Genomic DNA, 14523 nt, shown 5'->3' with positions numbered 1-14523 from the left:
GAACACATACTAGAGGATCCATATATTCTTCAAAGCTACTTGTTTTTTTAATCAAGTAGGGAACCATGAAACGTTTGTAATTTAATAGGATTTTAGAATCAAGATCCTTATAAAATGGGGTTTGATAGCTAACTGATTCATCATTTATTCGGGAAGTGATTTATCAAGATCATACAATATTCATATATTTACGAAGGCAATTGAGTAATCAGGAAGATATTCAGAGTCTTTTACATCAGATATATTGAAGATTTAGATATAATATGAATGTTCCCATTATTCAGACAAATAGGAGTATTCCAAACATTTTGATTCTTGGAGAATTCTCAGTAACTTAACTCAATAAGGATATAGTGATAGTTTGTGGTATTCCAGATTATGTATTGAATTATCAAGATTTCGAGTCTGATTGAACTACAGATCCTAATACTGCTGTACTTGTCAATTGTTTGGACCGTGATACTTCACTATTATTCACTTCTTATTACTAACTGCTCCAGCTGATCTGATCAATATCAAAATCATCCTTGATCAGTTAATGAGGAGATGAATAGGTATTTCATTGGTATTTATTTCATTTTCACGTTGTAATAGTATCCCAAAATGTCTGATGACTTGAGTCGTGCTCCATAACCTTTAGATGCAATACATCATTTAGGTTCATCGATGTTCCCATAGTCTATCCAACGACATTCATTGAATCCCCTCTGAACTGAAAGCTTACTATCTGTTACTACTTGAGATATCAGTAGGGCCTCCGCTCAGCATAAAAATCTATAGATGTCTGAACCAATAAGAAAATTATGCTTATATGTTATCTGCGTGTTCCTCAACATCTTCTAGTAGTTCTGTATTACCGAGCTTTTCAAAGCTTACTCTGTTACTCACTTTTTTAGGTTAAGAGAATTGAACCAGTGCAACTATCAATGTCAGTAAGGGAGTTCCACCAGCGTTGCTTGCGGAGTATGGTGCTTGTGATTAGGGGGCATGTAACTTGTATTTTGTTTTTATATCCGAGTCTGTAATATGTTTTATTTCTGAATTTTTTTAAAATTTTACTTTTGTGTTTATAAATTGTTTTATGATTTTACACGTTTAAAAGAAATTTTAAATATTCTGAGATTTTTATGGTGGGTTGCTCCAGTGGCCCTAATATGACACATCGGATCGGATTGGGTTGGGTCACCCGTATCAATCTGAGGGGGTTACACAAAACATAGGTTTTTTACGGAGTTATCATATGTACTTAAAAGTGCCTCATATATATATTTGCACTCGAAATTGCCTCATAGAATTGAACTCGAAAATGCCTCGTAGTTTTGCACCGTAGGTGCCATATAAACATGTATCATATAGTCACTCCACCTCATGCACCACAAAGGTACACAAGTCTCATTGAGTGATCAATACAATATTCAATTATGACCCCCCTCAAGCACCACAAAGGTACATGAGTCTCATTGACTGATATGTGCAGTATTCAATTATAACTCCACCTCATGCACCATAAAGGTATATGAGTCTCATTGAGTGATCTATACAATATTCATCAATCAGTCAACCTCGTACATAATTGACTCTCATGTTTTATACATTAGGCTTTTATTTAAATCTTATATCCTATAAAATATTTATAGAAAAATTATCAACTTCATATATTATTTTAACATATATTAATACTTTAAATAACTTAATAACTCATGTTCGTATAAATATTCTAAAAAATATTATTAATGTATATACAATACTAATTTCTTTTACCAAATCGAAACTAACTTTAATTTTATTAAATTATCCTTCTAAGTACCTTAAATAATCATTATTATTATTTTTACAATCATTCACTTAACTTTTCAACATTTCACATTTAACCATTAATAAACTTTTTTTCAATTGTAAATCGAATACTTCATATATAAACACGCGTCTTTCATTTCAGATGGGATGGAATATTATGACATGGAAGAGATTCTCTCAATAATAATGGAAACACTTCCCCTGGAATGAGCCTTTCATTTCGGATGGGATGAAACACTATGACATGGCAAAGATTCTCTGAATAATACTGGAAAACGCTTCCCATGGAATGCACCTTTCATTTCGGATGGGATGAAACACTATGACATGGCAGATATTCTTTGAATAATAATGGAAAATGCTTCCTATATAATGTTTCTTTCATTTCGGATGGGATGAAATACTATGACATGACAGAGATTCTTTGAATAATAATGGAAAACGCTTCTCATAGAAAGTGCCTTTCATTTCGGATATGATGGAACACTATGACATGGCAGAGGTTCTCTAAATAATAATGGAAAATGCTAACCCTAAAACACACCTTTCATTTCGGATGGGATGAAACACTATGACATGACAGAGATTCTTTGAATAATAATGGAAAACGTTTCCCTAGGAACAAGCATTTCATTTCATATGGGATGAAACACTATGATATGACAGAGATTCTCTGAATAATAATGGAAAACACTTCCCCTGTAACGCGCCTTTCATTTAAGATAAGATGCCACACTATAATATGGCAGAGATTCTTTAAATAATAATGGAAAATGTTTCCCCTGAAATGCGTCTTTGATTTCGGATGAGATGGAACACTATGACATGGTAGAGATTCTCTGAATAATTGAAAACATATGACTCATTCAAGATCGGGCACAAAAAAATATATATGTCATTCTATAATAATCGAAAACATTATTTAAAAATAAATTTACTATTGATACATTGAAAGTAACGGAAAGGCATATGGATCATTCACGATTGGGCACAAAAAAGGCATGTGGTACCATACCCATGATTGGAGAAGCATAAGACAAATACCAATAGCAATCTTCTTATAATTCGTAGCCCGACACATTTTTCTAAACAAAAATACAACACTGCAAACCCCTAACTCAATATGTCGACTACTTCAAAATCGATCAGGTGCCTCAACCACATACAATGGACCTCATTTCGAGATTTGTCAGACATCAATATACCTCTAATGAGTTGTAATATATATGTCTGGGCAAATATTTTTTCCTCGTCCTCCGAACAATTCCGCGCAACTCTTTAAATTCACTTTTCAGTCACCCTAATGTTATTCAGCCACCTTTGAAACTGGGCGGGCAACTTCAAAGATACTCCCTGCATAAACCCCCAAATCATCATCTGCCACACCACAAATGGCAGTTCCATCGACCGGGAGCCTCAGTTGTATTGAAACATCCTCTAGCGTAATGGTAGACTCCTCACATGGTAGATAGAACTTGTGTATCTATGGCTTTCATCTCTCAATTAGTGCAGAAATCAGGGTGGATTCAAGTTTACAACCTACTTCAATTTTTGCTAAGTAACTGAATCCAGCCATAGACAAATATGTCCAGATACGCCTCGGTGTTTTCATCTTCTTGTTGCGAATAAAAATTTCTAATATACGATCATTTTCCTAACAAATAAATTCTAACCATTAAAATTTGAACTACTATTTCAAAATTATTTAAATAAATTGAAATAAATAAATTCTAATAATTTAAATAATATATAAGCGATTTCATAATATTCCTAAATTTAAAAAGAATATAGTTTTGTATTCTCACTGTATCAGCAAAATGACTCGAACTATGACCAACATCCAATCGCAAAAACATGTCCTCCATTTTTTTCTGCAATTAATAAATATTAACTAAATAAGTTTACAATTAAATAAAATAATTAATTGCTTAAATAATAAAAAAATTAATGAGTAAAAAAATAAATTATAAAAACAAATATACCTTACTAGATTGAAAATAGATAGGAATGCGATATATTTAGGTGTGATTTATGTGAGTTGGGGAATGGGGCGTATATAGGCAGTCGGTTGGGAAAATAGGAGGGAGAACTTGGTGAGAAATCGGGGCGGGAGGGGGAAGGTGCGCTCCTAGGGATGTGCCTTCCAGGGGTATCGGCAGTTTTATCGGGTGTCAGCAGTTTTCGGCTAAGGCGCTTCCTACCAACATCGCCTTCCTCCTAAAGCGTTTTTCATCAAACGCATCTCCTTCTCTTATGTGTTAGATCAAGCAATATTTAGGATACGGTGATTGATAGGTAATATTTTATTTATACAGGGATTTTTTGGTCAAAAAGTCGGATTTGAGAGATAAAGAAGCATTTTTTAGAGTTAGGTTTTTGAAATGAAAAAAAAAGTTATATATTTAATAAAAAATAATTAAATATAAATATTAATAATATTTTTTTAAATTTTTATTCTTAAAAAATTCTGACGTGGTAGTGCCATATCATCATGTACCATGACATGGACAACCACGTCAACTTTCCATCTACGTGTGCGTGCTTCGTCAACATCAGGCGTTGACCGTCAGTTGACTAACGATTTTCATCCACCGTCAGTGATTTAAATAGCGGTCGGATAACGGTATCGCGGTTGCGGCAACATCTGATACCGCTATCGTGGAAACTAGTGGTGTGAAAGCGGAATCACACCAATAACGGTAGATCACAGTCGTAATTTAACGGATAACGACCAATCGCGGCAATAGCAGACCACTATTCTACTATTTTTCCTCTATTTCATTTTAAAAAAAAAAATAAGTTTTTGTTAAAAAAATCAACTAATTTAGAAAAAATCACGAATGTGATATCCGCAATGGCTGCAATAGCATCCATTATATCTGCAACCGCAATAAATGCAACACGACCGAAAATACGGCCGCAACCGCAATTTAAATCTATGTCGACCATAGATTGTTTTGACCCAAAACTAAACGTTGAGTAATCAAATATTTAAAAAAATAAAAAGGAGAAATTTGACAATACTATCAAATATTAAAATTATTTTGTTGCATTATGCCGAGTAAAAAATATAAATAAGATAAACTCCGCCTGTATCAAATTATGATATATACGATGAAACCAATATATTTGAAGCAGTTTTTCAAAAGCAAAGATAATTTGCAACATAAAAGAAAAGACTTGCAAAGTGTCCAACCCAATATATTGCATCAATTCCTACTGCCAAAAGAAACAGAGAGAGAAAAAAGTGTTGCATGTGTAGTTCTTTTCCAGAGTTTGTCCTCGCAAGCTTAGGATTCATTGCTTCGCCATTGCATGATGGGTTGATAAACTGAGGTTGAAGGCTTCAACTTGGCATCAGATGCTAACATGTCTTTCCTTGGGAACAAAGCAAAGCTAAAATACCCCAGAACAATCTCATCTTCTTCTTCGTCAAAGGGAAGTAGTACGTTCAAATGCAGAGACAACTTAATAGAGTTGGCTTGCAGTGCTTGTTTTTTCTGCATTTTTTGCCCTCTTTCGGTTTTGTGGTGTTGTGCCAAGTTACCATGTAAGCTTGCTAGGTTTGCCGTGAAGTGGGCTTGTTGCAGCAGATCAGATAACAAGGTTTCTGCCGAATACTCTTCGTTTTCCGACATGGACGATCCGGATGATATTCCACCATGTAAATCACCTTTTTACTCCTTTCATCCTTTCTGTTGTGCTTGTGCAAAGACTAGGCTTAGGTATAGCTAGGGCCTAGGAGATGCATGTAATTGTTCAAAACTTTGATTCACATGCCCGTACGCTAGCATACTTGATTAGAGACAGTAAATAGTTCCCATGATCGGTCATTGGGATCGTTTTTCTAAGACAATACTGATCAGAGTTGCAGGTGTAAATAGAGCTATCGATTGACATGACTTGAAAGAAAAGAAATCGCAAAAGAACAATGAAAATATAGTAAATCATAACCCATTATATTAACATCAAATTTTCATGCTCTTTGCCAAACATTCTATGTTAAGACCATGCTTCCTTACAATTTAAAGATTTTAGATCCTAAATTTTGTATCATTACAGTAAATCATTTGCCTGATAAAAAAATCTTATTGTTTATTTATGAGGAACAATAAAAGATTTTAATAATCGCCGACGAGAATATTCTAGCTTTGGTATTTGTCTTTGAGATATAATTTGTATGTATGCAGAATGGTGTGGTGCTGATCTTGTAACGAGATATCAACATGTAGAACACTAATTCCAACTTTGACCTAATAAATGGCAACATGTTTCATGCACACAACTGGATTTTAGAGTATAGTCCCATTTTATCATCATACGACAAATTTTCATAAAAAGAATTAAGATTTGGAAATCAAAATCAATAAATAAATAGAATCAATAAAATGTGAATAAAAATAAAATTAGTTCAATATTTTATTGGATCAGAGAAATTATAAGAACATTAATAATAATAAAAACCTTAATGTGACAAACCTAATGACCTGCCGCTCCTTGTCCTTTATATGTAAGTATGAAAATATAATCGAAGCATTTATTGAAAATAATTAGTGAGTGGTATATGTTGAAGTTAGTTATTTTTTTAAGATCCCATATGAGTATAATAAGTAATAGCATTAATAAGAGGGGAATGTGGTGCACAAATGAAAAAGTGAGCGAAACTCGCGACGGACACACGAATTTGCTGCCAACTCCACTCGCTTCATGAATATGACATTCAAAAAGCCATCTACTTCTTTAAACCTACCATTAATTTGTTCATTAAGCAATCAAGTCCGAACAAGCCATTGTTACCTTTTAAAAACACTTAATTCATTAATTAATATGTGTATGGTAAAGTAGTATTTTATGATAAACTCTGATTAATTGAACTTTAAGAAGACATGTAAATCTAATAATTATTAGTAAAATATTGTTGGGTCCTCACCTCAAGAACACTTGAAAGTTTCTTTTTTCCTAATGCATACTACTATCATCTAAATAATTATTATACATTTAAAAAGCTGGGGAAAAAAGGTGAACACTTTTTCCTTTTCCAGGAATTCTGTCCATTTGAAACAAATAATTTAAAAAGCTCTACACTTCTCCCTCCATTCATATCATGTTCATGATGTCGATCGAAATTTAAAAATAATGTAACTTTTTTTTATTATAATTTGGATCGATATTAAAATTTAATTTTCATAATAAGTGTTTCAAAAGATTTAAAGGGTGAAAATATATTTTCAATAGAAAAATTTAATTGTATACAAATTTAAATTTTTTTAGAGAAAATCGGTTACACTCAGTATTTCTCAATCCATCCCTACATAAAATATACAATTTTATACTCTGTTCTTTAAAAAATAATTAAAATATGCATTATTTGCATTTGCCACATACTTGATTACCCATGCCAGCAAGTATTAAGAGAAATTGGTTTCAATTCAATTTTTCATGTGGAAACTTGAATTAGAATTATTAATTGTTATTTGGAGAAATAAAATAAAATCAAAGAAAATTAAACATATAGTCAAAGCACTCCATGTCGTGCTGTGTATCTTTTATTGATCGGGGAATGATGGAAAGTGTCGATATGAACACAACACATATGACTAAATATACTAAATAATTAAACACCAATATAAAATAAATTCGAACATCTGTAAAAGTATATGTTTATTGTTCTAATCCATGTTTATATGATATTATTCTATAACAAAGATCATGTCGATTGACTTTAGTGAAAAAATAAAATATTATTTTTTTGAAAATTTAAATTCAAACATTTGTAAAATATATACAGATAAAAAAATATATTTTATAATCACTTTAAAACTTAATATTCAATAAAAATACTATTAGAAAACTTGATTCCACAATCCACACCTTTACATATTGGAACAACCTTTTTTTCATTCTTTTCCCTCACCTTATCCTTATGTGGTCTCATGATTCATGGTAAGAAAAAACCATTTACCTGCTGTTTAAGAAAAAAGGATAGAAATAAATAAAAATATTAAAGAAGCCTCTAGGTTTAAACATCGGCCTCTCATTTCATCCCACGTGGAGACACTCACGTGACCCAGGAAAAGACTTATACAAGCGTCCAGCGTGGTGGTTAGCGCCACGTGGCTCCAAGGAGGGCCCCCATACCACATTCTTATCACACCCCGGTCTCAAACATGAAACATGTAACAGCCTGCCTCGAGCCTTTCCTTGGGTCGTTCTGCGGTGCGGCGCCTAAAAAACGGCTAATATACGACGTGACCGGTTAAACAAGTGACCGGTTAAAATTTAGACCGGTTATGTTATATTATTTAACCGGAAATATTATAAAGTACAATAACATACTAGGTAGCGCTTATATAATGTAATAGGTAGCGCTTATATTTACCTATTTTATAAGTAAACCAGTATATTTATACCGATAGCATTGCAAATTTACCTATTACATTATATTATATTGAAAGTGTCCATACTTTTTATAAAAAGGATCGATACTTTAACAGTGTTTCATGTTTTCCACCTACAATATTGATTTAATAATTTCATTTGCACAAAAAATTATTTGATTGTTTTGATATTTTATAAAATATTATTTAGAATTTTTAATTTAATAATAATATATACCGTAACGTAAAAAATAAATCATTAGACGCCTATAATTACTAAATTAATATCTTAAAACTCACTCAAAAGATAACCTTAAATTAATGTTTTCCACAGTGAAAAAAGTATGGACACTTTTATAAAAAGGATAGACACTTTACAATATAACCACTACCTATTGCTTGGCATCATATGAGATTTGGATTTTGATTTCCTTTTGCTTGGCACCAAATGAGCTTTGGATTTTGATGAGCATCGGAAGTATTTCAGACTTATGATTTGGGTGGTACTCAACTTATGATTTTAGTTGCTATTTGTTACATTTCTTGTATACCACCCAGATCATACGCCCGAAACGTTTCTGACGCTTTAAAGTTGACCAAAAATAAAATGGTCGGGATTTCCCTCGCGTTATACGTTGGAAAAAAAACAATGGAAATTAGGAATAATCAATGATAACATGCATATTGGCTTGGGCTAATATTTATAGTGGAGCCGAAATATATATTGAAATTCAAACTCAAATTGAAATTTAAATTCAAACTCCAATTACATATGAATGAATTTGAAATGCAGTGTTAAATTGAACATGAAAATTGCATAATTGATTCATACTGTTCAAGTAACATGCTTTATGAACCATCAAGCTAAAAGACAATATTGATTGAGTTCAAAGCTGAGTTGTGAGTTGATGGAGTTGTCACACTTGTCACATGGTTGGAATAAAGTACTCACATGCGAGATAGATACCTATTACATTATATAAACGATACCTATTACATTATATAAGGGCTACCTACATCATATGTTTACCTATTATATTGAAAGTGTCCATACTTTTTATAAAAAGGATCGATACTTTTTTTAAAACTTATGTAATTTATGTTTCAATTTTTTTAACAGTGTTTCATGTTTTCCACCTACAATATTGATTTAATAATTTCATTTGCACAAAAAATTATTTGATTGTTTTTATATTTTATAAAATATTATTTAGAATTTTAAATTTAATAATAATATATACCGTAACGTAAAAAATAAATCATTAGACGCCTATAATTACTAAATTAATATCTTAAAACTCACTCAAAAGATAACCTTAAATTAATGTTTTCCACAGTGAAAAAAGTATGGACACTTTTATAAAAAGGATAGACACTTTACAATATAACCATTACCTATTACATTATATAAACGATACCTATTACATTATATAAGGGCTACCTATTACATCATATGTTTACCTATTATATTGAAAGTGTCCATACTTTTTATAAAAAGGATCGATACTTTTTTAAAACTTATGTAATTTATGTTTCAATTTTTTTAACAGTGTTTCATGTTTTCCACCTACAATATTGATTTAATAATTTCATTTGCACAAAAATTATTTGATTGTTTTTATATTTTATAAAATATTATTTAGAATTTTTAATTTAATAATAATATATACCGTAACGTAAAAAATAAATCATTAGACGCCTATAATTACTAAATTAATATCTTAAAACTCACTCAAAAGATAACCTTAAATTAATGTTTTCCACAGTGAAAAAGTATGGACACTTTTATAAAAAGGATAGACACTTTACAATATAACCATTACCTATTACATTATATAAACGATACCTATTACATTATATAAGGGCTACCTATTACATCATATGTTTACCTATTATATTGAAAGTGTCCATACTTTTTATAAAAATGATCGATACTTTTTTTAAAACTTATGTAATTTATGTTTCAATTTTTTTAACAGTGTTTCATGTTTTCCACCTACAATATTGATTTAATAATTTCATTTGCACAAAAAATTATTTGATTGTTTTGATATTTTATAAAATATTATTTAGAATTTTTAATTTAATAATAATATATACCGTAACGTAAAAAATAAATCATTAGACGCCTATAATTACTAAATTAATATCTTAAAACTCACTCAAAAGATAACCTTAAATTAATGTTTTCCACAGTGAAAAAACTATGGACACTTTTATAAAAAGGATAGACACTTTACAATATAACCATTACCTATTACATTATATAAACGATACATATTACATTATATAAGGGCTACCTATTACATCATATGTTACCTATTATTGAAAGTGTCCATACTTTTATAAAAAGGATCGATACTTTTTTATAACTTATGTAATTTATGTTTCAATTTTTTTAACAGTGTACTGCGAATTTAAAATGATAATATACTTGTAGTTATTGTACATACCTAAATATGTACTGCGAATTTAATGTTGTACCCACCCTTTAACTACAGAAACATGTTCAAAATGAACCTTCGTTTACATATCCATCAACTCCTGGAGCACTGAACTTGCACAACAAAATTTTTGCCATGGATAATACTGATGTAGACAATGTTAAGCCAACCGAGGAATGCCATGAAGTACATAATGTTGATGAATCTGACAGATTGGTTGGTCAGCTCTTCTGTTCACGTGATCAAGCTTGGCACTTTTACAAGGGATTCGCACGGGAACATGGGTTTAGTGCACGTAAGGGAACAACACGGCTTGACGTGGAAGGGAATGTGAAGACACAAGAATTTTGTTGTTCCAAAGAAGGGTTTCGAGTATCAAAAGTCAATACTGTTGATCGTCAACGTGCTCATACGCCAGTCACAAGAACAGGATGTAAGGCTAGAGTCGTAGTTACAGCAACAAATACAAACGATCAGTGGGTTATAAGTAAGTCTGATCAGAAACATAATCATGCATTGTGCACATCTGCTATGACACCATTTATGCGTTCTAATCGAGCTGTAAGTAAGGCTGATATCGATGAGGCAACAACATTGAAAGAGGTCGGTGTTGGCACGTCACAAGTAATGAACTATTTAACGCAGCAGGCAGGGGCTATCATAATGTTGGATTTACACATAAAGACCTCTACAATGCACTTCAAAGAGGTAAAGCAAAGGAAATCGTCGATGGGGATGTGAATGCGCTTATTGCCTACTTTGATTATAAGAAACATGATGATCCCGGGTTTTTTATGACATACTCGGTAGACGAATCGGGGGCATTGTATAATCTTATTTGGTCGGATTCTACATCGAGATCGGATTACACATGCTTCGGTGATGTAATTGCGTTCGACACAACGTACAAAGATAATTTGTATGGTCGACCAATTATGCCTATTGTTGGTGTCAATCATCACCATAACACAATTGTGTTTGCCACTGCCATAATCGCTGACGAAACGTCTCAATCTTTCGAGTGGGTGCTACAGAATTTTTTAGAAGCCATGATGAATAAATCACCTATTTCTGTTGTAACCGATGGGGATAGGGCAATGCAGAGGGCTATCAATCTGTTATCCCTTATGCTAAGCACAGATTATGTTCTTGGCATCTTTCTCGCAATGCACAAGCTAACATTGGTGACCCAAAGTTTACAGCAGCATTCTCAAAATGCATGGCTTCCTGGTGGACAACCAAGGAATTTGATATTCAATGGCGTTCGATTGTTTCAGAATTCAACGTCCAAAAGCATCCATGGGTGATTGAGAAGGGAAATACACGACACTTATGGCACAAGCATATCTAACCGGTCATTTCTTTGCCAATATCGCTCAACACAAAGGTGCGAGTCTATGAATGCTTCACTAGCTATTGCACTGAAACACAAGAAGACATATTTAGATGTTGTTCGTGCAATTGAAGATGGAATTAGAATGCGTATGAACGAGTTGAAAGCGGATTACTTAAGTTCCCATACGAAGCCCTTCCAGATCACAAAACTGGTCGACCTTGAAAGCCATGCCGCTGCGATTTTTACCCGCGAATCTTTTCGTGTGTTCCAAGATGAACTTACACGGGAGACATTGTACCGGATTGAGGCAGAGATTAAGTCCTTATCAGATGAATGTCAACATTATATTTTGTCAAGTACGCAGAAAAAAATAGGAAATTTGAAATTAGTTTTGATTCTCGTACGAAAACTCTAATTTGCTCCTGCAAAAAATTCGAGACCGTTGGACTTCCGTGTCGCCATCAACTTCACATTTTGAAGCAATTGGACTACACATATTTGCCCGGGACTTTGATTCAAAGTAGGTGGACTAATGATGCGAAGGCTTCTGCACCAGCTATGTTGATTTGAATGTGTCTCCAGAAGTGATGCAAATGGCAAGGTTCGCTGCTCTACGTTCAACGTCAAGTAGGTATGCTACATTGCATCAAAGACAGACGAGTCTTTCAAAACCGCAAGAGATGAGATGAAAAAACTAATAGAAGAATTAGAAAACTCGTTTGGTTTGAATCATTCAGTCAACCAGAGCATTGTAGTAAACAATGTTCGTGACCCTCAACGAAAACAACGCAAGCGAAAAGAAGTGCCGAAGAACAAGGTCGAGAAGCAAATTAGGCGATGTGGGTACTGCAACGGTGAGGGGCATAACAAACTAACATGTCCTCAAGTCAAGCTTAGTTTGAGTACAAGCACACACACATCAACTGATTTTTTCGAAGACGGAATGGAATGACAACGATCTCCATATAATATCGTAAGTATCAACATCACTCCTATTGTATGTACATATAAATATTTTGAATGAAGGAAGAAAAACCGCGTTACTTCAAATTACCGACACTTTTTTAAATGGTATGGACATAAAGTACCGACACAATATTATAAGTATCGATATAGGTTGTAGACCTATTCGCTCATAAAACCGGTATTTATACCGGTTATATTACAAAATTATCTATTACATTATATTATGGGTTCCGATGTGTAAAATGTCGACACTTTTTTAAATCGTATCGACACATTTTTCTTCCAATATGGACATAAAGTACCGACACAATATTAAAAGTGTCGATATAGGTTGTAGACCTATTCGCGCATAAGACCGGTATATTTATACCGGTTATATTACAAAATTATCTATTACATTATAATTATGGGTTCCGATGTGTAAAATGTCGACACTTTTTTAAATTGTATCGACACATTTTTCTTCCAATATGGACATAAAGTACCGACACAATATTAAAAGTGTCGATATAGGTTGTAGACCTATTCGCGCATAAGACCGGTATATTTATACCGGTTATATTACAAAATTATCTATTACATTATAATTATGGGTTCCGATGTGTAAAATGTCGACACTTTTTTAAATCGTATCGACACATTTTTCTTCCAATATGGACATAAAGTACCGACACAATATTAAAAGTGTCGATATAGGTTGTAGACCTATTCGCGCATAAGACCGGTATATTTATACCGGTTATATTACAAAATTATCTATTTTATTATAATATGTTGAAAGTGTCCATACTTTTTATAAAAAGGATCGAAACTTTTTTTAAAGATATGTAATTTATGTTTCAATATTTTTTAGTATGTTTCATGTTTTCCACCTACAATATTAATTTAATAATTTCATTTGCACAAAAATTAGTTGATTGTGTTGATATTTATAAAATAATATTAAGAATTTTAATTTAACAATAATATATACCGTAACGTAAAAAATTAATCATTAGACGCCTATAATTACTAAATTAATATCTTAAAACTCACTCAAATGTATATGTACACATAGAAGCAAATATGGAATAATTAATGAAAATATACATACAATATAATCACACCAAAATTTAAATACAAGAATGTTCAAATAATGTACCGACAAACAAAATTAATCGATGAAAAAGGGTTGTTTCTAACGAAGTCCGGAACATTAGAGGCCTTCAACAAATTTTCCAAATACTCTCGTATGTTTCCGCTTTTTCTGAGGACATACATAAATAATTTCAATTATCAAACTAATGAGGTGCAATTTTACTAACATAAATTAAATTCGCATAAGCATGAATAAATTTGTGTCATACCTAGAGCTTTGTCGTTCGAATGGGAAGCAGCGTCAAAGGTATGTGGACATATGTAATTGTATTTCTATAAACACATAAGTTGTTAAAATAATCAATGTCTGAACACCTGTTCAACTGATCAGAAACATATTGCATAAATGCAACCTACCGGATTATAAATCATTTTTTCCGCTGAATCATCGACCAAAAGTGTATTTAGCTCGTTAAAATCTGGACACGCGTTCCAACATCATTGAGATCTTTACAATAGGTAACAG

This window comes from Hibiscus syriacus, unplaced genomic scaffold, assembly GCF_006381635.1.
Source record: "Hibiscus syriacus cultivar Baekdansim isolate YM2019G1 unplaced genomic scaffold, ASM638163v2 tig00113411_pilon, whole genome shotgun sequence".
Lineage (NCBI taxonomy): Eukaryota > Viridiplantae > Streptophyta > Magnoliopsida > Malvales > Malvaceae > Hibiscus > Hibiscus syriacus.
Note: the sequence above shows the minus strand (reverse complement) of the source record.